The sequence below is a fragment of the Ursus arctos genome, unplaced genomic scaffold (assembly GCF_023065955.2).
Source record: "Ursus arctos isolate Adak ecotype North America unplaced genomic scaffold, UrsArc2.0 scaffold_10, whole genome shotgun sequence".
NCBI lineage: Eukaryota > Metazoa > Chordata > Mammalia > Carnivora > Ursidae > Ursus > Ursus arctos.
Genome location: NW_026622764.1, coordinates 35,596,654 through 35,624,449, shown reverse-complemented (window position 1 = coordinate 35,624,449; position 27,796 = coordinate 35,596,654). Strand labels below are relative to the sequence as shown.

Genomic DNA, 27,796 nt, shown 5'->3' with positions numbered 1-27,796 from the left:
CTTAATTTTTTTCCCTTCTGGGACTATAATGTTTTCATTACAGGTATTTAACAAGTGGAGATTAGATGGATGGATGGATAGATGTATGGAAAGATTATTAAAATGTTTGCAATGTGCATACTCTGTACGCAAACTTCAGCACATTCAGCTCTTTATTACCACTATGAGAAATGCTGAGTCACACAGATACGCACAAATAATTCTTTAGTCAAAAAGAAGAGTCCTTCATATAAAGAAATATACATAGGAAAAGATGGAGAATAAGAAAAAGTTTTAAAAAAAGATTTCTAAAAATATTTATAAATATTGAATAAAATAAAGCAATATTTTGAGTATTTATACCTACAAACAAGAAAGTAAAATGCCTAAAGAACAGAATTCAAGAAGGGAGTGAAAAGCTGAGCCAAAGCTCATGTGAGAAAAGATTAACATGGCAGATCTGGTTTCTTGGTCCTCGCGTGTCTCTATAGTCATTTGGAACCCAGACTGACTCTTGTTCAAACCCTCAAAATATGATTATCTTATTTACATATTCTTATGTACTTATGTTTCATATACCCAGAATATTCTTATGTTACTTATGTTTCATATACACAGAAGAATGGGGCATGCTCTACCATATTTTCAGGACATACGAGGATGATTTTTATGCAAACATTAAGATTAATGAGGCACCTGCTTTCACTGTCAGGATCTTGAGCTTCAATTATCACCCCTGGTTGTGTCGTAGAACATATCTATGCTACCAGTTATTCATAAAAATATTTGTACCCTGAAATTCAAATGGACTTCCTTGAGCTGAGGCATTTTGCATGTGTAGTTTGCTACAAGATAGAAAAATGTGTCCCGTGAGACTTTGTAGGATAATTATTTGGAAGCCTGTACCTGACCCTTGTAGATTCCACCCAATGCATACTTTTGTCATATTGATCTTGCTCTGTATCTTTTGATGTAATAAATTTTAGCTACTATTGTAACATGCTACTAAGTCCTGTGAGTCATTCTAGCAAATCAATTGATTTGAAAGTGGTTTTGAGACACTAGAAACATCAAGTGATGCTGTGGCTAATAGGGAGGTATATGGTATGGCTGCTATGACACAGATGTTGGGTCTTTAAAATTAGGGTTTGTAGTGGAATGCCTATGCAGGGACAAAAGATGGATCCACATAAGTATTTGAGAATGAAACTCCCTTCAGGTAGCAAAAGATAATACAGACCTTCTAAAATATGAGCAATTAAAAATTACAAAATATGTAAGAAAGCAATCAACCATAATTTAGAATAATCAGATACAATAAAAATGATTGAAACTCCAAGGCTGTGAGCTAAAAATATTATAGTCTAAAAGAAAATATTTAAAAAATGAGTGTATCTAAAATGATTAAAAGCTTAAAGGATTTAAAACTTTTAGTACAAGTAGATGTGAAATAGAACCAAGATTGTATTTCTATTACAGAAAAATGCAGACTTTCAAATGTAAAACTCCTTGGGCCAGTTAACCCAAAAATAAATGCAGAGAAAGAGGGAATTAATAAAGTAGGGGACAAAACTGAGGATATTATAAAATACAACATGAAGAACTGAAAATATGGATGATAATTAAGTGAACTTAAATAATCTGGCAGATGAATGCATCAATGTATGTACAAAAAAGTTTTAAAAATTAATAACAAAGAAGAAGCAAATGCAATATTGAAAATAATATCTTGATAAGAAATTTCTAAAACTGGTAAAAGATATTAAATCAGTTAGAATGAAAGTCAGAAAATAAAATATATTTTTAAAATAATCAGGATTTAAAGTAAGTAGCAATACTACTGTCTTTGAGATCAAGACACATCCATATGTGAAAGGTGAAAGGTCTCAGATTTTACTGCACTTTCAAGTTAACAAATTAGTTTTCCAATTTCTTGAACAGTAGTAGAAGACACAAGACTCCTAGGTCAAAGACAAAGAACTTTACTACTCACAGCAATAGCAATAGTGAAGTATCAGCATTTGTGTAAGTTGTCCTCAATTCACATAGGATGACAAGAATTTGGCTTGGTGACACCTGCTTATGCAGCACTGTGTTACAGGAAGAGAACTCTATGTAGTGGAAATCAAGAGATAAGGAAGTCAAAGCCAAGGAGCTACCGTGATTAGAACTGCCCAAATTCAACTGCCTCTTGACATGCAGAAAGCTGGAGACGAGCACTTGAACAATACTGCAGCAATTTTTTTAAAGTAATATCTATGCTCAACATGGGGCTCAAACTCTCAACCCTAGGTCAAGAGTCACATGCTCTACTGACTGAGCCAGCCAGGTACCCCAAATATTATAGTAGTAACTTTAATATTTTCTTCATCTTGTTCATTAGTAGAAAAAACAAATTAATAGGTAGATGATCTTGACTTTAACTCTCCCTCACAAATCTCTCAGAATTATATCAAATATTGACACTTCAATTTCATATAGTACTTTCGAAGATCTTTATCTTCCATGTGTGAGATCAAGGTGGGGGATTCTAGGATGAGTAAGCCAATGCATCATGTCATTTTCAGCCATCAAGTCATTACTACTGCTCAAATTGTAGAGATGGAAGTATCGTATAAAGTTTTGATCTGAATACATAAAAAAGAAATTAATTTCTAGATACATGGTAGTGAAACTGCAGAATATTCAAAGACAAAGAGAAAATCTTAGAACCTACTGGAAATAAAAGATCCATTTCACAAAAGGAATCAACAAGTTGACTCAAAATCAAGATATTTTTGTAGAAATAGAAACCAAATATAAATGAAATATCTTCAATATGATAACATAATTATATTACCTCCTAATTATTCTTCAAGATCAATAATTAAATATTGATCATTCAATCAAAAAATTTAAAACCTTTTATGAAAGAATCATTTTAAAATGTGCTTCCAGGGGTATCTGGGTAGCTCAGTCGGTTAAGTGACTGACTCTTAATTTTGGCCCGGGTCATGATCTCCAGGTCATAAGACTGGGTCCCACATCAAGGTCCACGTTCAGTGCAGGGTCTGCTTATCCCTTTCCCTCTGCTACTCCCCCACCCTGCTCATACTCTCACTCCCTCTCAAATAAATAAATAATCAGATTGCTTCCAAAAGAAATTAAATCCAAAAGTACAGATGAGGCTGTAAGGAATAATGACATCACATGGTTTTTCATTGGAAATATGTTGTTTTAAAATTCTATAATTTAAAAAAAATTCTCAAATGGATTCACTTGGTATTAAAAGTATTATATCTTGAATCCATATAATTTAGTAATTGAGAATGTAAGCTAGATGTAAGTCTTATACAAGGAAAAAAATGGAATTTTACTCTATTCATACCATATAGCTCTCTACTTCCCAAAAATCTTAAAACAAAAAGAGAATTATCGATTTTTACCATCTGCTCTACAGTCAGTCACATAAAGAATTTTAGCATTCTTTTCCTCACTTTTAAGAGAAAAGCCATTGATTTATTTATGTTTATTTTTTTACAGAAGAGATTGCAAAAATAGTCCCTTTTAAATAACTCTTAGATTATATTTGGTAGAATGGTAGAAAAAGAAAAGAGTATAATATAAAATATACACTCTTCTTTTTTATTGCAGGTGAAAATGTTCCACAAAACATTCAAAGGAATACCTATCCTTCTCTAACTCTTCCAAGAAACTGAAGAGAAAGGGAAGCTTCCAAACTTATTTTACAAGGCCAATATTGCCCTGATACCAAAACCAGACAAGATCACCACAAAAAAAGAAAATTACAGGCCAATATCCCTGATGAAAACAGATGCAAAAATCCTCAACAGAATATTAGCAAACTGAATTAAACAGCACATTAAAAGGATTATACACCATGATCAAGTGGGATTTATTCCAGGGATGCAAGGATAGTTCAATAATTCAAATCAATCAGAGTGATACACCACATTAACCAAAGGAAAGATAAAAATCATCTCAATAGATACCGGGGGGGGGGGAACATTTGGCAAAGTTGAACATCTATTTATGATAAAATCTCTCAATAAAGTGGTTATAGAGAGAATGTACCTCAACATAATAAAGGTCTTATATGACAAACCCATAGCTAATATCGTCTTCAATGGTGTAAAGCTGAAACTTTTCCTCTAAGATCAGGAACAAAACAAAAATGCCCACTATCCCCACTTTTATTCAATATAGTATTGAAAATTCTAACAAGAGCAATTAGGCAGGAAAAGGAAATAAAAAGCACAGAAATTAAAAAGAAAGTAAAACTGTCAATATTTGCAGATGACGTACTACATAGAAAAAGTTCTAAAGATTCCACCATAACACAATTAGAACTGATAAATGAATTCAATAAAGTCACAGAATACAAAATTGATATCCAAAAATCTGCTGCATTTCTATATACTAACAAGGAACTATCAAAAAGAGAAATCAAGAAAACAATTCCTTTACAATCACAACAAAAAGAATAGGGGTGCCTGGGTGGCTTGGTCGTTAAGCGTCTGCCTTCGGCTTAGGTCATGATCCCAGGGTCCTGGGATCGGGTTCCAAATCGGGCTCCCTGCTTACCAGGGAGCTTGCTTCTCCCTCTCCCACTCCCCCTGCTTGTATTCCCTCTCTCGCTGTCTCTTTCTGTCAAATAAATAAAATCTTAAAAAAAAAAAGAATAAAATAAAATAAATTTACTCAAGGAGGTGAAAACTTGTCCATTGAAAACTATAAGACGCTGATGGAAGAAACTGAAAAAGACACAAATAAATGGAAAATTAATAAATGGAAAGACATCCCATGCTCACATATTGGAAAGATTCATATTGTCAAAAATGTTCATACTGCCAAAAGCAATCTACAGATTCAGTGCGATCCCTATCAAAATTCTGATGACATTTTTCACTGACTATAGCAAATAATTCTAAAATTTGTACGGAGATACAAAAGATCCCAAAGAAGCCAAAACAATCTTGAGAGAGAAAAACAAACCCAGAGGCATCATACTCCCTGATTTCAAACTCTACTACAAACTTATAATAATCAAAACAGTACGATATCAGCATAAAAGCACATACCTTGATCAATGGAACAGAATAGAGAGCCCATAAATAAACCTACAGATATATGGTCAAGTAAATTACAACACAGGAGGCAAGAATATATAATGGGGAACAGATAGTCTCTTCCATAAATGTTGCTAGAAAAACTGGACAGTTCTACAGAAAAGAATAAAACTAGACTACTATCTTACACCATATACAAAAATCAACTCAAATGGATTAGACTTGAATATAAGAGCTAAAACCAAAAAACTCCTAGAAGAGGGGCTCCTGGCTGGCTCAGTCAGTAAAGCGTGTGACTCTTGATCTCAGGTTAGTAAGTTTGAACTCCACATTGGGCCTAGAGTTTACTTAAAAAAATCCCAGAAGAAAACATGGGCAGTCAGTTACTTGACATTAGTCTTAGCGATATTATTCTGAATCTGACTCCAAAGGCAAGGGCAACAAAAGTTTAAATCAACAACTGCGACTACATCAAACCAAAAATCTTCTGCACAGTGAAGGAAACACTCAACAAAACAAAAAGACAACCTACTGAATGAGAGAGAAGATATTTGTACATCCAATAAGGGGCTAATATCCAAAATATATAAAGAATTCACACAACTCAATAATAAAAAGAATGATTAATAAAAAATGGGCAGAGGATCTGAATAGACATTTTTCCAAAAAAGACACACAGATGGCCAATAAGCACATGAAAAGATGCCCAACATCAATAATCATTAGGCAAATGCAAATCAAAACCACAATGAAGTATCACATTACACCTGTCAGCATGGCTATTATCAAAAATACAAGAAATAACAAGTTTTGGCAAGGCTGTGGAGAGAAGGGAACCACCGTACACTGTTGTTGGGAATGTAAATTGGTGCAGCCACTATGACAAATAGTATGGTGGTTCCTAAAAAAAAAAAAAAAAAAAAAAAGAGCTACCATATGATCCAGGAATTCCAATACTGAGTATCTATCCAAATAAAATAAAAACACTAATTTGAAAAAATATATGAACCCTGATGTTCACTGTTGCATTATTTACATTAGCCAAGATATTGAAACGATATAATTGCCCATCAGTAGACACATGCATAAAAAGGATGTGGTATATGCACAAAGGAATACTACTCACACATAAAAAAGAACAAAATCTTGCCATTTCCAACAACATGGATGGACTTTAAGGAGATTATGCTAAGTGAAGTAAGTCTCACAGAGAAAAATAAATACTGCATGATTTCACTTATATGTGGAATCTAAAAAACAAAACAAACCAAACAAAACAAAACCCAGACTTAGAGATTCAGAGAACAAATTAGTGATTGCCAGAGTGGAGGGGGCTTGGGAGGGGGCAAAATAGGTGAGAGGATTAAGAAAAACAAACTTCTAGTTATAAAATAAGTAAGTCATGGGGATATAATGTACAGCATGGGGAAAATAGTCAATAGTATTGTGCTAACTTTGTAAGGAAACGGATCCTAACTAGACTCATGGTGATTATTTTGCAGGGTATACAGATGTGAAATCACTATGTTGTACCTGAAACTACTATAGTATTGTATGTCAATCATATCTTAATTTAAAAATAAATAAATCAATACAAATAGAGGTGCTCCTCTCAAGTACTTTACATCCTGGTGGAGGAGACAAAGACGAAACATCACTGATTTCTACGTAATATAATACATGTAAGAAGGCAAATATTCAGAGCGCTGAGAGAGCAGAAGAGGAACATTTAAACCACCCAGATAATCTTAGAAAGCATTAAGAGCAGAAATGAGCCGGGGCTTGAAGAAAAAGAACTATAAATGTTAAAGAAAAATGTGGAGCTGGCACTTCTGTCAAAAGAAACTATGAATAAAAGAATAGAACTATGAAATGATATACTGTGTGAAGCACTTTGTATGAAGTTTGTGGTGTAAAAGAGCAAGAAATGAAGCAGGATCTATAAAGAGGCCAATTCATGGAAGGGCTTACGTATCATGCGTAAGGATTTAGACTTAATCTTGTAGGTGACAGGGAGCAATTGAAGAATTTCAGCAGGGAAGTGAGTGACATGGACAAATTTTGATTTTAAAATAGATTTCCATACTAAAGAGACTTGCATGAGTAAGCTAGCTCAGTCATTTATTAATGAGAGCTATTGAGAAGTGTACTTAAATCTCTGAATTTCAGATTCCTCATTGCTGAGAGACTTAACTGAGATATATAATAAATCAAAGACATATGGAATCAACAAATGCACATAATTGCAAGCTGCAGTCAGAATTCAGAAATGTGAAAATGGCAGCTGCACATTCCACAAATGAGGAGATGTGCTACTATGAGTGTCACAACAGATGATCAGGGGAATGTTCTCAGACTGAAATTTGACTGTAGGATGATAAAGCTATGATGAGAATACTCAATGAAGAATTCCTTGTAGCAATGGTGGAAGAGGAAGTCAGGAATACCATACTTAGAGGAGAGAAAGAGAGAGAAATTAAGCATGATAATAAGGATAATACTGACGTCACAGTTTGGGATATAAAGAAAAACCAGGTAAGATTCTTATAAGCTCTAAGGCAAATATCTCAGCATTAAAGAAATAAAAATACAAAGCATTTCATTAATGGGGACTGTGGGGCTAAGGTCTTAGGAAATTAATCACTAACCATAATAATGGCAGAGATTCCTAAGGAGTGTTTATTTTAAGAGAACAAGAACTGAAGAAGAGGCTGGAGGAAAAAAGCAACTGGCTTCCCCGTGCCATAATTTGTTAATTTCACTCATTTCACACATATTTATAACATTCTACACTAATATTATGGTGGTCTGTAATCACACATAGTTTTTCTTCTGAAGTGCAAAATTAGTTGAAGAAAAATCATTAAATAGCAACATAAAAGCAGAGTTACATATGCAATGAAGATAAAAAATAACAGATTTAACAACAATAAAAAATACCCTGAGAATATATTATTGGAAATATGATGAGTAAGTAGGAAATACATAAATGCAGGTAGAGGAGCACCCTATAAAGTGGTTGTTGCATGGGCTAAATCTTGTACTAGGAGAAATGTGAGTTGTCCAGCAGGGGATGTAGTTGGAATAGAAATGTAATTTAAAGAAATAAAAAAAAATATTTAATCATCATCCTAAAAAAATGAAATAGCTGATAGAGTGATTTGGACTATGAATTTGGAAAAATCTCCCAGCACAAGTTGCACAAAGGAAAAGGCAAGGGTCAAAAATAAAGAAAAGACAAGAAGGAATCAAACCAGAATTTAAAATATATGACTCAGACAGTGAGAATAAAATAAGTGGAAAACAATGAAAAAAAATTAATCAAGAATTTCTCTGAACAGAAGGAAGACAGGGGTCTTTAATTTCAAATGGCATACAGAAGGCCAAGCAAGACTAGTGTAAACTGAAAACTATTTCAGAATTTCAAGGAGGAAAAAAAATAGATGTGAAGGCTTCCAGACTTTTTAAAGCAGGTCCTCTATACTGCAACAATAACTAAATTCGAATCAGACATCTCCCTGGACTTCCAGACCAAGCATAAATGTTTTTAAAATTCAGAAAGAACATAATTTTGACTAAAGGATGTTACCAAACTCTTAATTAAGTCAGAAGACAAAATAAAGATATTCTCTAAAACATAAAGATCAGAGAATAGAATATCCATGTATCCATTCTAAGAAAGTTTTTAATATCAGTTAAAAGAAAAGCCAGTCTACCTTGACTGAAAACTAAGGAAATATTTCATTTCACATTACTGTAAAGTCTAGATATTTCTAGATGATATCTAGATGATATGGAGGATAAAGATAATACAACAGAAAAAAAAAATCATCGGAGAAAAAATTAATTGGAAACAAAGTAAAGCGGTCATTGCTCCACACTTCATATCCTATTTGAAAGAATAGCATAAACTTTTTGCCCTGATAGTAGTGGGAAGATTCCTAGAAAAAATTTCTAGGTCCATTTCTCATATCCCAGTGCCCTCCCCCCCTTGGTTTGTGCCTCTATAGGAGTCCCTTATATAGTGTTATCCATGACCACATCTGAGAGGTCAATTGGCAAGAATGCCTATTCTGGGTGCTGATTTTCTTCATTGTCATCTCACTTCCTGCGGGCTTGTGTGTATGTGTCTTCATTTGTGTGTGAGAAGAGCAAATGTGAAAAGAGGATTGATTGCTAAGTGGAAGCTCGAACATCATCTCTTAATCCCAGACACTGGGAAAGCAACTCCCTTAAAGTCAGATATTGTGTTCAGCCATGTTTCCTGATTCTAGAGCTGGAACTTGGAGTTATCTGTTTCCTAGCAACAATTCTCGGTTATATGTTCACTTCCCTAGCCCTTAATTTAATGACCTCCACTGAGGCATCTGCTTTGGACAATTTGAGACAATGGTTCGGGATGGGGAGGCACAGTTAATCTACACTTCTCCCTGCTATCTAAACTTATACCATAAAAATAATTGTCTCCTGTGTCTGCCTGGTAGTATATAACAGGAGATTCATGGAAAGGGCCTGTGGGAATCAGGCTTCTCATATAACTCGATCTTATTGCCAATTTTGGTTCTGACTTCCTTAACTCTGCTAACACTAACAAGCTTTTTGTTAAATAATTTAGCTTTTTTTTTTAATCCAAACAGGGCTCCAGGTTATTACATTCTTAGCCATCCTTGGAGGTTGGCCAGAGGCAAAAAGTATGCCTTTCTTTCCCATGAGTCAATTTTATCCCAGGTCTGTATCTTTATTACAGGATATTACCAAATCTATAAGAAGGGGGAAAGCTAACAATCCACTCTCACATCCTGAATTTTTCCTATCAAATCTCATAATGTACAATCATGTTAGATACATGCCTTTCCTGCAAACTGTAACAAACATTTTGCCCATCTGTTTGATAACAGATAACAAGAATTACAACTTCCTTTCCTTGGGATTATTGTGATTCCCATTGCCTCTCAAACTATTTCTAAATGGCAATTTCAAGTTTGGAGTATGACAAATTTCAGCAACAGTTTAGGATAAATACTAACGGCTAATAATTAATCTGAAATGTGATAGTGGTAACTTTTTTACCCACCAAGCTACATATTTCTTAGACACATTGTTTGTTGTTGTTTTAATTTGTTACCATTTACTTCAGGGTTGTTTCCTCTTCAATTACAAATTTAACTCAGCCTGCCATTACAGTTTTAGTAAAAAATGTTTTACTTTCTATTATAAATACGATACGAATATACAACGATGAACACTTCAGCTTTTCACTTCCATTTGCATTTTAACTTTTTCTAAGATAAAGGCCTGCAAAGACAATTTCCAAAGCAGGAAAGGCAGAGAGAGATTGAGAGAGGAAAATAACACACATTTTGTTCCAGGCATTTTTGTCCCAGGATAGCCAAAACTAAATCCATTGATCAAAACATCCTGAAAATAAACTCTGTAGTCTCTTTACTAAACTCTTAACTTAAGTGTAAGAGACTGAAATGATAATAGTGTCACTCTGTATCAAGACCCTGCTGAGTTCAGTTTCTTCTCCAAACTTTATCTCCAAATACTGCAGGGGTGCCTCCCCAGCACCTGCTAGTCCCACCTCAACTGAAGAGTGAAGACACCTGTCTGAAGACCTCTATGCTAAAATGGAAGGGTATAAATTACTGAGAACACTGTCAACATTTAACTTTCATAAACCAAGAATGACTTAGTCTACAAATACAATGCCTATTGTTGGAACAAAAAGTATTTCCTTAATTTGTTTTTTTTTTTTTTAAAGATGCTTCTGACACTACTTAGTCCTATCCTAAGATCACCAGATACTGCAGAATGATACTTTCTTGTAACGGTATCTAGAGTAACTCTTGTAAACAATGCTTTCAAATGCTGCAGTTGACATTGAGGTTCATTCAGTTAGGGCTCTCAGAGACTCAAAATTGCCCACTTCCTTTAACCATGCTTTTCCAATTTTTATCTAAGTTTAAAATGACTGGTGTGATAATGGGTTTGAAGTGAGTACATATTTTTTTTTTAAAGATTTTATTTATTTATTCAACAGAGATAGAGACAGCCAGTGAGAGAAGGAACACAAGCAGGGGGAGCGGGAGAGGAAGAAGCAGGCTCATAGCGGAGGAGCCTGATGTGGGGCTCGATCCCATAACGCCGGGATCACGCCCTGAGCCGAAGGCAGACGCTTAAACCGCTGTGCCACCCAGGCGCCCCTGAAGTGAGTACATATTTAAATCCTGCTTAATCTCTCTCCCATATCTGTACCAAAGTTATTTTATTTTAAAAATTTCAGACAGTTTATAATGGAGAGAACTGTAAAATGTTTACAAATGAGTAAAAGAATGACATTAAATATCAATACTATACCCACAAAGCTAAATTAAAATTTAAAACCTAAATAATGGGGCACTTGGGTGGCTTAGTTGGTTAAGCCGCTGCCTTTGGCTCAGGTCATGATCCCAGGGTCCTGGGATCAAGCCTTGCATTTGGGCTCCCTGCTCAGCAGGAAAACTGCTTCTCCCTCTGCCCTCCCCCACCCCTGCTTCCTCCTCCACCCCCCCACTCTGTCTCTCACTCACTTTCTCTCTCTCAAATAAATAAAACCTTAAAAAAAAATAAAACCTAATAAAAATAGAAAATATAATATCAACCTTAAATATTTAATATATTAAGAGCCATTTAAACTTGGCTTAAATTATTATGAATTCTGAATTATAGACAATCCCCTAATAACTCATTAGTTACAGACTGACAGCATATATTCTTGGCCCACCATAATTATTCAGTAATTATTTATTGAAATGAATTGACCTTGTAACCAAACTTTCACCAAAAATACTTTCTCTATTTGCTGGGTATAAGATATGAGCAACAATTCTCCAGATATTTTACTAGACCCTATTTGTAACAATGCAATCTGTGTTTTGGCTATGAAATATAATTACTAAAAATGTGTATCACTTTTAAATCTGACCCACTAAAATCTTCCCATTCTGTCATTCTTTCCCCTCCCATAGTGATTTTGAAGCCATGGGTTGACGACGTTGGAGTAAAACAGGAGACGGACCCTGGGTCCCTGAATCTACATTTGGAGGAGAATAGGCTTCCAATCAGGAACATCTGCTTTAAGACAGTTACATGAGTGAGACATGTTGTTTTCATCGTTTTTAAGTCATTAACTATTTTTGTATATCTTACAGCATATATTGTTACCTTATCTAAGTCAGACCTTACTAAAATAATAAGAAATCCTGTTCCCCTTTAAGAGAAGGAATCAGTGATGTCACCCTTTAGAGACAAAAAGCACTCATTGTCAGCCCTTGGAAGCCTATGGCACTCTGTGAGTGATGAGAGGTCCTACAACTCCCTCTTTTTATTCATTTTTACAAAAATCCCTATCCTAAATACCCACAAAGGTTCTTTTGGATATGGGGTATATATTAGTTTCCTGTGGCTACTGTAACAGTATCACAAAGTAGGTAGCTTAAAACAACAGATATTTAGTCTTTCATAGATCTGGAGGCTAGAGGTCCAGATAACAGTCTCTGCAACCCCTTAAATGTCAACAGAAGAATCCTTTCTTGCCTCTTCTAGTTTCTGGTAGCTGCTGTCAAACCTTGATTTTTCTGGATGCATGTCTGTGACTCTGTGTTCAAATTTTCTCTTCTTATCAGGACAAAAGTCATATTGGACCCAGGGCTCACCCTAATTCATTACAATCTCATCTAACTTGATCACATTTGCAAAAACCCTATTTCCAAAGAAGGTTACTTTCTCAGGTTCCTAATGGACATGAATTCTGAGGCAACACCAAAAACCCAGTATAGTGGGGGAGGGAATAAGAAATGGGTTAGTGGGAGAGGTCTACTGTAGCATAAGGATATGTAAAACAGTCAGAGTAAATTTCCCTACATAAATAGTATCATCAAAGGTGCCTATTTCCTAATATTTGGGAATGTACATGAAAGGTGAGACATTGAGACAGAGAGAACACCAAGAGTGCCAGTACTACAGGTGACGGTGACTTTATCATATTACATTTTTTGAAAAATTTTTCAGGGTCAAGATTGTAGTTCTCAACAAATTGATTCTGAGTCTGATTTTTAAAGTGTTATTCATATTGCATTGGATTTTTGAAATCTAACATATTTATTAACTCAAAATATACTACCATACCATTAGTTTATACTTTCATGAAATTATATAATAACATCAGTTTAGAAATTCAAAATAAAAAAATAAATAACCAGAAAATACATAATCCACGTAAAATTTTATCTCAAGATGACTAAGCATAAAATTCAGAGTTGCTTATTAAACTTGAAAATGAGTGATATAAATACATACACATGTCACTGTCTCATTTTCCTAACATCCCTTTCTTCTGTTCAGTGAATAAATATGTACATTCTCCCTTTTGTCAATCTTATTCCAAGAATTGACATGTTTTTGAGTGAACTAAAATAAAAAATGAAATCTGCCTGTGTCAAAAAAAGATACTATAAAAAAAGGATATTATAAGGGTATTCTATAAATACTAAGTCAGTATATACGATGCCCCACACCTTGGGATGGTACTTGGGATATAATATAATAAATTGTCCAGATATAATTGAAGGCTTCCTGTCTTCTTCCATGACTTGCCACACCCTATACACAGATGGGGCTTTGATTATACCTAAAACTTTCCTTTCAACAAGTAAAGCATGTTAGCTTTCCCAAAGTACACATTTAAACCAGAATTTTACCTTAACATGCAAAGTGAAGTCGTGAGCTTGCTTCATTTTCTACTTCAATTTTATGATACTTGATTAGCTTTTTCAGATAGTTATAATAGTAAATTGGATATAATTGAGTGTTTTGAAACCTAGGCCAGCATTAAAATGAAGACTAAATTATTCTGATTCTCTTTCTTCCTAAAAATATGTAAGTTAAACTCTCAATTTGAGAGGGATCCTACTTCTATTTCTGATTTGTACAGATGGGTTTGCATGAATTATTGTCTGTAACAATTTTTCTTAAGTCAGAAACTGATCATAATTTAAAGAGGGATTATCAATTAATTTTTAATTGATAATCTTACCAAATCCGGACTCAGGTAAGAAGAAAAGGCTATTGCAATCAGGGGGAGGCAGACTATGACAGTAGAGAAAATATTCTGAAATTAAACCTCTCAAAGGTCAGGCAGAAATGAATTTTACTTATAGGAATGAGTAAACAAGGCTAGAAAGAACCCATTGTGCAGAAGTGGGATGAGCAGGTGGTGTGCTCAGACAGTTGGTCAGGAATGTTTTTCTGTGAGGTGGGCTGATTGATTCTCAGGAGGGACTCATAAAGGAGAGACCAAAGTTCAGGAGCCAAGAGAAAACTTACTAAATGTGGATCAAGTCAGGTTACCAAGCATTTTGTCCATATTGCTCAGGAGCACAAATAGCTTAGCTATTCATTTAAGAGCCAGAGGATAGGAGTTTGGAGGGTCTATGTCTAGCCTTGTCATTATATAAGCAAGAAGGCCATCCGTGAATCTCAGAAGTTACATGTGGATAGTTATTTACAGTAGGGCATTTCCTAGAATACAAAGTGGGGAGGGGCAGGGGAAGGGTGTTTCTTAACTATTATTTTCCAGGAGCACAAGGCTTAGGTAACGTTCAACATTCTCGGGGGTAGTTAGGCCAATATAATTCCAACTAACACACAAAAATAAGTTAATTTATACTCTTAACCCTTATTCATTAGATGCTTAAACTAAGTCATGTATTTCAGAAGGTAAACAGTATCCCATGCAATTAATGCACAAGTAATTATTAAATACTTACCATAAGATTAAAAATGGAAAACTTTTCTTAGTTTATTTTTTCTTCTACAATTTGGAAACACAGAAACATAAGCATCTTGTCCACAAAATTAGCAGTTAGGCATAATGCCTTCCTTAAGAAACAATAATCTTAAACGGAAATCTATTAAGTAAAAGTCTTTCTTCTACCTTAAATTTTAGATTGTCAGTTGGTTAGAAATAATTTTAGATGCTCTGTGATTAAAACTACTTACAAAAAAGCACATAAATTATAGTACATAAGTGAGTTGTGATTTAATAGTCCTATTTAATCTTTTGAATCTCATATTACTTTTTCCATAAACATGATTTGCTGAAATGGAGTCACTTACATCTTATAGGAAGGTTATATTTAATACATATTAACAAGTATTTAATATGTACTTTTCCTCCATGTTAAGAGGACAAAATGTTATATTTTTTCTACAGTCTTAATGAGGTATATAACAGTTATCTTTATGTGCAGTTCATTAGAAATTGCATAAATTTTAATATATAACTTAACGATTGAAAAAAGGGATGGCAATTAAGGCTAAAGAAGAATTAAATCAGATTAAACTGGGGGCCAAGGAAGTGCACAAAAGTAAGTGGAGGAGTGGTGATAGCACTACTTGATACTTTAACTTAGGAAAATTTCATGAAATGGGTATTTCATGATTATGATTTTTTTTCTATGTACGTAGTGTTGTAGAACGAATACAAGAAGCTATTTTCCTTAGATACAAAATGAACTAGACCAAACATAAAAAAAGATGCTTACTTCCTTGTACTCTTGCATGTATAATAAATGCTCACAGGAGATTTAATAGCAATAAGAATGAGAGAGGTGTTTTGCCAAATAGGGTTTGACAAGTTTATAAGACTAAACCTGCCTGTGTCATGGCTAAAAGAAAAGCCTCCATAAATTCTTCACCCTTTGGGCATCTGGACCGACCAATGAAGAATTGTTGCAGTAATCATTTTCCCAAATGCACAGTACGTGGGAAGGAAAAAAATATTACAAATACAAGAGTCAACACTTTAAACAAAAATCACAAATAAAACAGCTGGAGGGGAAAGTAAAAAGAATAATTAGAACTGTATTGCCCATCTGGAAAAAGCCTACTATCCTTCTGGTCATAACTCAAGGCTCTCTGAAGTCTTCCCTAATGTCCCTAGGCACTCTTTGTTTCTTCCTTGCATGTGTGTTTAATTTATATAGTGTTTGCTATTTCTCCTTTATCTAAGAGATGAAAAAGAATGGATGTAATGAAATAAGTAACTAAAAGCAAGATATGTAGAATATATTTTTTGAATGTGGCAAATAAAACTAAATCTTGCCATATCATCCCTGCTCTTGTATTATTTAATAAATGGAGTTAATAGTTGGTCTATGTTTCTAGCATAAATTCTTATTTTTAAGCATAATGATGACAACATTCTAACCGAGTAATTTATATATTATATTACATGGTATGCACACCTGAAAATTAAGGTGATTGCTACCATTCCTTCTTTCTTTATGGTGTGCAGAATTGGTTAAATATTATGCTTCTGAAAATACCTTTAAAAACTGAGCATTCATGCTCAAAGGAAAAAAATACAAAAGCTGATCTATCCTGAGCCAAGAGTAAACTATACTAGGTTTTGTGGTATCTCTGTGCCATATCTTGGCATATGTCCTTTCTGGCCTATAAGATAAGAAATCAAGAAGCTTAATGATTTCAACCAGCACAAATAAAAGAGTCGTTTCAGCAACTGCTTATATTTTCTACATTCTTTTTGGAGTGCCTGACTTAATTTAATACAGGGATCCCTGATCAAGGTCTACCTAAAACAATAATCCAAGCTTTGGAAAGCCTAACATTGTTTACTGAACATATATAAGATCTTGAATCTGTGTAGATTTCTAAACACAAAGTTGTGAATATAAATTTTAATAATTTTAATTAAATAATTATAAAAAACAATTATTACAAGTAAAATGGGCAGAAAAAGATTAAAACCCTAAATTTTAGGATCAAATAAAAACAGAAATCAGGGACACACATTCTCTTTGGGATCCCTGTGAACCAACTTTAGGCACATCCATAATTACAGTTTCTAGTTCATTTTGGGGAAAAAACATTATTTTAACAATCTTGACCTTGGGATGACATGATACTTGATTGCTTTTCAGAAATCTGGGGCAGAACAACAGAGCATGACTGTTCATCAGTGTTTTATTTACCCATATATACTTTACTTAATTTTTTAAAGATTTATTTATTTTAGAGGGAGAGAGAGACTGTGTGAGTGGGGGGAGGGGCAAAAGGAGAGGGAGAGAGACAATCTCAAGCAGATTCCCCGCTGAGCACAGAGCCTGATACCGCGGGGCTCAATCCCATGACCCAGGAGATCGTGACCTGAGTGTAAATCATGAGTTGGACACTTAACCAACTGAGTCACCCAGATGCCCCTATCCATATATACTTTAAGTATAGAAAACAAACGTGCAGAGTGTGTGTTTATACATATTAAAAATACATAAGACATAGGAGTGATAGAATGGTATTTTACTTCCAGGTTTAAATTGTAAGAAAGATACACATTTGGACAAGGATTTTAAGTTTTGGAGCACTGATTATGTTATTAAAACTAATTTTTTATATTATCTGACCATCAGTTGAAAGTATAAAGATATGCTAAAGAGCAATGCAACTTTCTATTAAGAATTCAAATGTTGGGGCGCTTGGGTGGCTCCATCAGTTAACTATCTGACTCTTGGTTTCAGCTAAGGTCATGATCTCGGGGTCACGGGATCAAGCCCCCGCATGGGTTCCACACTCAGAGTGGAATCTGCTTCTCCCTCTCCCTCTACTCCTCCCCCTGCTTGTGCTCTCTCATGCGTGCACACTGTCTCTATCTCTAAAATAAATAAAGTCTTTAAACAAAATTCAAATGTTTTACTTGTGTTACAAAATCAAGTACCACTTTGAAAGTGCAGGATGTTTTCCTGTAAAAATGCTTATGTCTATACATAACTAGAAAAAAAAATGTTGCCAAGAAAGTTTGTGTTTTTATATTTTTAGTATAAATTTAGATCTATCTGTAGCAACTGTATGTATTCTGCAAAATAGACATGAATTTGTATTTGAATAATCATTGCCTTAAAACACTTTATAGATTAAAATTTCTATAACTTTTGTTTGTAACATTAGTCTGTGAAGTTGAAAGAGTTTCCCAGAAGACTAGATGTAGAATTTAGGGTTTTATATCCACATGATTTGTATAAAATTTGATTTAAAATATGATTTTTTTCTCTGAGGGAAAAAGCTCAAATACAACATCCTCCACAAAAACATAATCTACTAAAACATTGTGGAGTTGCTTTGGAATTTTAATGAGCTTTTGGAGCAACTAGACTTATTTAGCAATCTGGTAGAAAGGTGCTTTCACTGATTATTTTAATTTGTCACATCCCATTCTTTGAATAGAAAGGTAGATATGGACAATCAGTAAGAAGGAAAAATAATTAGGGTGGTAGAATAGTCCCACCTCAAAACCTGAGGTTTAAGAAATAAATCTTTGCTGGGTAGACAAAGATTTACTAGACAGGTCACAAAAAAGCACTGATATAAGAGAAAAAAATTAAAAATTGAACTTCGTCAAAATTAAAATTTTCAGTTAATTAAAGAATACCATTAGGAAAACAGGGAGGGATGGGGCACCCAGGTGGCTCAGTAGGTTGAGTGTCCGACTCTTGGTTTCAGCTCAGATCATGATCTCAGGGTCCTGAAATTGAGCCCTGTGTCTGGCTCTGTGATCAGCGTGGTCTGCTTGAGATTTTGTCTCTCCTTCTCCCTCTCCTCCTCCTCCTGCTCATTCATGCACACATTCTCTCTCTCTCTAAAATAAATAAATAAATCTTAAAAAAAATTTAAAAAAGAAATGAAGAGACAAGCCACAGTAAAGGAAAAAAAGCTATTTGCCTTATATATATATATATGAAAAATGATTCATATTCTGAATATATATCCACTGTATATAAAAGACTCTTAAAAATCAACTATAAAAAATGAAAGCAAAAAAATACAATCAATATGGGCAAAAATCTGGACTAAAGCGTCATAAAACAAGATATGCAAATAACTAATAAACACATGAAAAAGCTCTCAATATATTTGAGCATCAGAATAATGAAAATTGAAATCACAATGAGTTAGAATGCATAAAGTTTGAAAGTCTGCCAGAATATTGGTAAAGCTATGGAGCAACTGGAACTCTCACACACTGCTGGCAGAATATTCTCCAAATATTTTGGAAAATTGTTTATCATTTCTTAACAGTATAACAAAATAACATACTGTTATTGTATACATAAAAATATGGTATGTGCACTGTGTGTGTGTGTGTGTGTGTGTGTATCTTACTAGCCAGAAAAGTCACTCTTAGACTATTTATCCAAGAGCAAAGAAAATATACATTCTAAAAATCATTCATATGAGGATTTTTAGACCACATTAATTCATAATAGCCAAAAACTTGAAACACCCTTAATGCTCCTTAACAGAGAAATGGATAACAACTTGTATATTCAAACAATGCATTACTGTATAGCTATAAAAAATATAAACTACTGGTACTCAAAACAACATAGATAAGTCTTTTTTAAAAAAAAACAGCCTAAGGGGGAACCTAGGTGGCTCAGTTGGTTAAGTGTCAGACTCTTGTTTCAGCTCAGGTTATAATCTCAGGGTGGTGAAATTGGGCCCTGCATCAGGCTCCGTGCTCAGTGGGTAGTCGGAGCCTACCTGAGATTCTCTCCCTGTCCTTCCGTCCCTGCCCCTGTTGTCTGCTCTCTCTCTCTCTAAAATAAATAAATCTTAAAAAAAAAGAGAGATGATACATATAATATATGATGTTTTCATTTATCTAAGTTTATCTATTTGCTATTATAAAAGTAATAAGAAATCATGGTGAAAAATATTTTTTTAGAAGTATAGAGAAGTATACAATCAAGTAAATTAACTCCTCTCTCTTGCCCACAAAGCTAATTCTATTCTTATCTTCATCATTTATTAATAATGCTAAATACAAAATATTAAAGATTTTATTTTTCCTAGAAAAGTAAAGTATGTCACAAGTGAATTTCTGAGTACTTGCATGGCTGTAATTTTTTCTTCTATTCCTACATTTAAGTCTGGTTTTAAAATTATAACGAAACAAGAGGAAACCAGAGAGGGAGATAAATCATAAGAGACTCTTAATCTCAGGAAGCAAACTGAGTGTTGCTGGAGGGGAGTGGGGTGGAGGAGTGGGTAACTGGGTGATGGACATTGGGGAGGCTATGTGCTGTAATGAGCACAGGGTATTATAGAAGACTGATGAATCACAGACCTGTACCCCTGAAACAAATAATACATTATATGTTAATTAATTGAATTTAAATTTTAAAAAATCGAGAATCCTAAAATAAATAAATAAATAAACAAGCAAACAAATAAATAAATAAAATTATTTTCAATGTGAGTTAGAAGGCACAAATTCACTGTTTTTTAGAATATACATTATTGCTGGTTTGAAGGATGATGAAAATTTGTCCCTTGACTATTGAAAGTAACCATATCATTTTCCCTCTTTGGGGGGAATACTTTCTTTTTAATTGAAAGTTAAAACTGCAGCAAAAGTGATTAGGTTTGTTTCTTCTTATTTATTTTGTACTTTCCGGATCCTTTCATCCTGAAGATTCCAGGTGCTCAGCCCAGAGGAAATTTCGTCTATCAGTTCGTTATTTACCTGCTCCATTCTTTCCTCTCATAATAAAAAGTAGCTATAAAAGAATTTATACTTATCAAGTATTTACTAAATGCCAGGCACCTTAAACGCCTTTGATGAATTATTTCATTTAATCCAGCTAGCTATCTTTTGAGGTAAATTTTATGTTTAATCCCATTTGAGCAGATTAGAAACCGGAATATTCTTAAGGTCAAGTTAGTTGTCTAAGGTCACACAATTCAAAAAAATTATACTGACTGAAAGATGGAATAGATGGATTATACGCCTAATTGCTACTCTTTTTTTTTCTTGTCATATAAATATACATATTCCCCAAACATTATTTTCTAATTATCAAATTTAGCCATTACCCCTATCGATTCTTAAGCAGCATTTCTATTACAATATATTGCTTTATTTTTCTTTATTGATATATAATTTATATAAAGTAAAATGTAAAGATCTTTAGTGTACAGTTTGATATGATAAATGTGTATACCCATGTAGTCAACAGCCACTTCAAAATATAGAATATTTCTATCACCCCAAAAATTTCTATCATGCCTCTTTCCAGTCAATCACCACCATCACCACCACCACCCCTCACCTACCAAAGGCAACAACTGCTCTAACTTCTCTCACCATAGATCACTTTTATCTGGTCTTAATCTTTATGTAAATAAAGTCATATGCTACACACTCTTTTTCTGTCTGGCTTCTTTCTATCAACTCTACTTCTGTGAGATTCTTTCACTTGACAGTATGCATCAACAATTCATTTCTTTTTATTATTATATAGTATTCACTTGTACAAATATAAAATTTATTTTTATGCTCTTGTTGTGAGAACTCTGTTTTTGCCCATTATGAATAATGTTGCTAGGAAATTCTTGAACAATTCTTTTGTGGATATATGCCTTCATTTCTCTTTGGTGAATACCTTGGGGTAGAATTTCTGGGTCATGTTGTGGGTAAAAAATTAACAATATAAGAAATTGCCAAATTTCCAATTTCTTCTTTTTTTTTAAACAAATGTAATATTTTCTATAATCTGTCTAAAAAACTACTGACTTGGGTAGCAAAGCTAACTTCAATATTATCCTGGTAAATGTTTAGCAACTGCCTTCTGGGACTAGTTGGTATAAATAATCCCATCATAGCCAATTTCAAGCTACCAACATAACATCAACCAGCTCCCAAAATTCTGAAAATTTCACAATCAGTTCTCCCAATAGAAGTTAACTTCAGTACTCCCCTGGACCTATCAGGTTATCTTAGGCAACAGGAAAAATAAAGCTAGGCAAATCACTACGTAGCCTCCCTCCTTCCCAAATTTGTCTGTGGGTATGGAATAGATAAATAATAACACTTACTTAATGTTAACTATATGGCAAGTAACATGCTAAATGCTTCAGATGCAATATCTCTGCAAATCATTTAATATCTACAACAATGCTAAGTACATTTTTACTGATGAAGATACCCAGGCATGCTTAAGTGAAATGCTATCCTGAAGTCCCACACCTAGTAACTCATAGAGCCATAGAGCTAGCATTTCAACCCAGGCATACTAGTTGACCTTTATATTAATACATAGTTGCCATTCTCCTAGAGACAACACAAGATTTTGTCTTTGAACTGTTTGTTCACTAAAACCCTGATTAACTGATATTTGGTAGATACCTGATAATGTAAAATGTTTAATTACATTTTATACAGGCTTTACGAATCCACCTAATATTTCATTTGTGAAAAAAATCGAGAGATTATAATTATATACAAAGACAAATTTGAAATCTAGAATCAAGCAATCATGAGAAAAGAACGACTTTATATTGCATTCAAAAGCAATTCAAGTTAAATTACCATTATCTCAAGTGAGTTCTAAAAATGTTTTGGAAAACTGGATAAAAGATGTATTTGCTTATTCATAAGATTCTACATATATAACAAATTGTTTCTTCTTTGAAATATATATATATATATAAAACAACTTCACTATAGAATAAAAATTATGTCTCAAATTCACCACAGTTCAGCACATGTAAAAAACTGAAATGTCAGCTGTCCTCGGCAAAAGCCGATCCCTGAATGTCAAAGTCCCCAGCAAGACTGACTTATGCACTCTAGATAAAGGCAGCGGGGGAGCAGTTAGTTTTGTCAAAAGCCTGTCCGTCCCTAAGGTGCTCATAGTTAGGAGATACCCTTCTGACCTTTCACTGCTTTGAGCCAGGCGTCTCAGAAGTTTCCAGGCCAGCTGAGGCAGGCGAGGCTTCGAGAAAGAGGAAGAAAAGATTTTTAAGAGGTCTCAGGGCCTATGGTGGCCGAAGAGGGACACGCAGAGTTGCGGGCTGCTAGACGACGAGATTCGTGCAGCCTATTAGCGGGCCAGAGAAGTTGTGGCTGCCGAAATGATACCTGGCCACCGCAGACACGCAGCGAAAGACGACTCGGGAGCTATTGCAGGCCGTTCTGGCTTGCAGGCCCATGATGGGCAGCTTCCTGGGGTAGAAGGACCTCAAAGTCGTCTATAAAAGATATGCCAGCCTCTACTTCAGCGGCGCCATGGAGCGCCTGGACAATGAACTCGTTAGGCTGCAGCTGATCCACCGAGGTGTGAAGCTCCTAGACAAATACTGCCGCAGCGTGTGCGAGATGGACTTCCTCTTTAACTCTGAGAAGGCCTGCTTCCTCTAGTATGAGGTTTTGATGGGGAGCGATGTCCAGGACAGCTTCAGGAAGCGTGTGCTGAAGGCCGTGACGCAGGCTGACCTGCTGCAGAAGGAGGGGCGCTCTTGCTGGAGATGTCTGATGTAGCCCCCGCCGCAGGCAGCACTTGGAGACGTGCGGAGCCGGTGGAGAGGCAGGACGTGAGTGGCTGCTTCTTACATGTCTCTCCGAGGGCCCTTTTCCAAGGGGGACCTGGCTGCCCCTCTTCTGCTGCCTCACCTTCTTTCACAGTGAGCTCTGGGCTCAGGACCCAGACATTACCTTCCTTCCAGTTCCTCCTTCCTGTTTCCCCCTTTCCCATTCAAGATTTTAGGAGCAAGGAGGCAGGAAATGGTGGCCAAAACAGCTGCTATTTGGTTTTCATTTCCTGACTTTGCAGAACTATTGTCACTCCAAACTTCCTCCCCTCCTTGAAAGCTGTAAATATATAAATATGTCAGGTTAAAGAAAAAGGCCTGGGGGTTTTCTCTTCTCCCTGCCCCATATCCTACCTCCACCTCCCCTCTACCCCCCCCCCCCCCGACTGGGTAGCCTGGGCATCTTCTCTGCCTGGGAGGGGACCACTGTGTAGTTAAGAGGCAATTCCCTTTTCCACATCTTCCTCCCCCACTTACTTTTTGGCCACAGGGGGGCCTCTGTGCAGCGCCAGAGGAAGAACAATATAGTTAACGGTTTTTCTAATCTTGCTACTTTGTGGGAAGGAAGAGTTGGAGAAAGGGTGGGCTTTATTGGAGACTGGGCGCCGTCCCTCTTTCACTCCAGGTTCTGCGTGAGGCAGGAGCGTAGGGGGTGGAGTGGGGAAGTGTCTGACTTTATTTCCTTCCCTCTGAAATAAAAGGAAAAGACTTCTGGGGGCCCTGGGGGAATAAAACGTTATTATGTAAAGGGGATCAAGTGGGAGTGCCATCAGGGTTTCTCTGAATTCTTCATAATAATCTAAATCTCCTAAGGCTGAAATCAGAGATACTTTGTTTATCCTTATACAGATGAAAGAAAAATCAGACTATGCGAAATTATGCCTTTGGATTAAGTATTGCTTCACCATTTTAGCCCCACTTTTCTACCTTCTTATACTTGGAGTAGCAGTCTCTAAATATCCTTTGAGGTCAGAGCCTTGCATTTCTTACAGGCAAAAACAGTACTTTTCTTATTTTAAAGTCCAGCTGTTGTCACAATGTCAGCACATTGTAAGAAGTACAATATTAATTAATGTTTTTTCATATTGGAGGAGGCTTTCTTCCTCTCATATAAAAAAAGTGACCTTCCTATCCAAAACTGGATTTACTGTGTATCTAGTCTTTTTATTTGCTTTATTTTTTACTTTGTCAGGAGCGTAATGTGGTTGTAGATGAATAAAATATGTAGTTTGATTGATTAGGATTTTAATCCTGGCTCTGCTACTTCTCATCTAACCTTAAACAAATTACTTAAATACTTTTAACTTCACATTCCTCATATATAGAATGGGATATTGATACTCATTTCATAAGATTGCTCTTGTGTTGTAACATATATTTAAAATGATCAACACAATGCCAGGAACATAATATAAGTAGCATAAGTTACATACACAGGTAACATGATTTACTAATTTTTAACTTTCCAGTTTGTTTTTCAAAATAAATTATTTAAATTATAGCTTATAATAAGTTATATCCTCAGTGTTCTCATAATGATAGTGACAAATATTTACTGGGCTCTTATTTTATTTATGTAGTGTGGTCTCCAAGTTCAGGACATAAATTGATTAATCAAAAACCTACTTTAAGCCAGAAAATATTGAACATTCAGTGCCATGTAGCCAGTTTTATATTCCTTCTTATTTTTCCTCAATTTAAACTTCTTCTTAACTATAGTTATATTTTTGCAACCATGCCCAAACCTCATAATCTCCCATTTCCACCTCTAGTCTTTCTATTCTTCTGAACCCTCTTGATATTTTTCAAACAGTGTTTCTCTACTCTGTATACTGTTTCTACTTCTCTCTAGGGCTTTGTAGTTATTTTTGAATTAGTGCAATAAATTTCTACCTGGTATACGTGGTCCTAACTCACTGTTTCCTAATATATTGTCCACCCTAATGACAAATAATATTTTTAAATTAATCAACCAAAAATAAAATTTCCCTGCTCAATAATTTTTTTCTAACTCCTTTGAAAAATCAAACATCTCTACATGAAACAGAAACCCTTTTCCAATCAAAAATCTATCTTTCTCTGTTGACCATGGTACTGACTACCACTGCTATACTATAGTGAGGGGCTCTAGGTACCATGGTCTCCCAGGCTCCCTGCATTCATGTGTGCCTGTAGGTGCCTGGGACCCTGCTTCTCTGTTTCTTTGTTGCTAACTTCTACTAGAGCTCCATAACTCAGCCCAGATGTTACTTCTTCTCTAATGCTTCTCCTACAATGTTCCTGATCTCCTGTGTGCCTTCACCTCTTGTGACAGTGGTGTGCATTGAAATGCTTATATTTCTGCCCCTTTGGTAGACTATAACTCCATGATGGAAGAAAAAACTAACATATTGTCTGGCACATGCTAACACCAAAACTAACCCCTTGCCTCCTCTTCCTACCACTACCATCATGACTGCTGATGGAATTAATAGGTAAAATATGCTAAGAGGTTACTATGTGCCAGACATTATTCTAACCTATTTTCACCCATTTGTACCTCACTGCAGCATGCTATGCCAGGTACTATAAATGTCCCCATGTGACATATCAGAAAATGGAGACATGGAGACACATGAAGTTGAAGCCATTTATTCATGGTCACACAGCTACTAAGTAGCAGATCCAAAAGTCAAGTTGGGATAGTCTAGTTTCAGAGCTTCAGAACTTGGCCTCTTAACCACTATTTTTTAAATTTTTCTTAACCACTAAATTAGTGCTCATAACTGCACCATTAACTTCTCTGAATAAATGGTTTTCCAAATTGTAAATATAGTTGAATTAATCTATATCTTTGGGACCACATTTTAGTTAATGATGTATTATATTGTTTTAAGTTTAACTAGTTTCATAATAAATTAGATTTGGTTAAAAAAATATCAAATAGAAATTTGAACAATGATACAGTGACTGCTGTTGATGTATGGTTTTCCTCTCCAAATACTTGCCCTAATACTTCAGTAAATTAAATTGATGATAAGAAAATATTCTACATTATAAGGGTAAAGTAGGAAATTAATAGTGCTTATCTGAGGTAGGTTGGGTTGGAAAAGCCTCACAGAGAATATCATAGTTAGCCTGGGCATATGTAAGGAACATACAAGGGAGAGAAGGCAAGCAACGCAATTCAAGTTGACTAAAACACATGAATAGAAAAATGGAGCTATGAAAACAAGTTCCATGTGTAAGGAAAAGAAACTTGGTATGTTGAAAATACTAAAGGTGTCAAAAGGATTAGTAGATAGTCCCAGAAAAGTAGAGGAAGACGGATTTGGGGATAAATTATGAAGAGTATTCCTAAGGACTCTACTAAGGAGTCTGCCCTATATTTTGCCAGGACACAAAAGCCAAAAGGTTTTCAAGCAGTCTTTCTTCGCTTTTTTCAAATGACTAGCTTACTATAAAAGCATGGATATTTCTACAAGGAAAATAAATGAATCAGACATAATCATTTTTAACACCTTAGCATGTAGGGTTTGTAAGTATAGTAGGTATGAATCAGAGTCCAAAATCTCTAGTATGTTAAGAAATGTAACTTTATTTTCTAATAAGTCAAAATGTTTTCTATTTTTCTATTTTTATGCCCCATTCTGCCAGAATGACAGGAATTCAGTTGGGTTTTAAACCCTTCCTGGAGGGGCGCCTGGGTGGCTCAGTCATTAAGTGTCTGCCTTTGACTCAGGGCGTGATCCCGGTGTTCTGGGATTGAGCCCCACATCGGGCTCTTCTGCTGGAGGCCTGCTTCTTCCTCTCCCACTCCCCCTGCTTGTGTTCCCTCTCTTGCTGGCTGTCTCTCTCTCTGTCAAATAAATAAATAAAATCTTAAAAAAAAATAAATAAAAAAATAAACCCTTCCTGGAATCATGACCAATCTCTTAAATTTTAGAAGATAATTAGAGGGAGGGACAATTTCATTGTCTACCACTACTTTTAAAGCCATTCTCAGTCTCCAGTCAAGCCTGGAACCCTTGTACCATATCCTTTTAACTTCCTGAATTTCTACCTTTGGCCCTTACTAAACTTATAATTAAAAATATAATTATGTAAATGTGAAGTAACTTCACTATCCCTCCAGAATATAATCTCCCTGAGGTCTGGAGGAGAATCGGTCTGTCCATCACTGTGCCCTTGTACTTAGTGCCAGTCATGGAGAGTTTTAATTGTTGCATACATTTTTAAAAAATTAATAAATGAATTAAATAAAACCTCAGTGGTCAAACTTTAAGCAAATTCCAGATCAGTGGGAGATTATTTCAGGACAGAAATACTTAATTCCCATC

General features: G+C 35.1%; 1 pseudogene; it reads left to right on the top strand.

The window, feature by feature from the left end:
* Nucleotides 1-15,393: 15,393 nt before the first annotated feature.
* On the top strand, nucleotides 15,394-23,427 carry LOC125281793 (AP-1 complex subunit sigma-1A-like; annotated as a pseudogene).
* The last annotated feature ends 4,369 nt before the right edge of the window (nucleotides 23,428-27,796 follow it).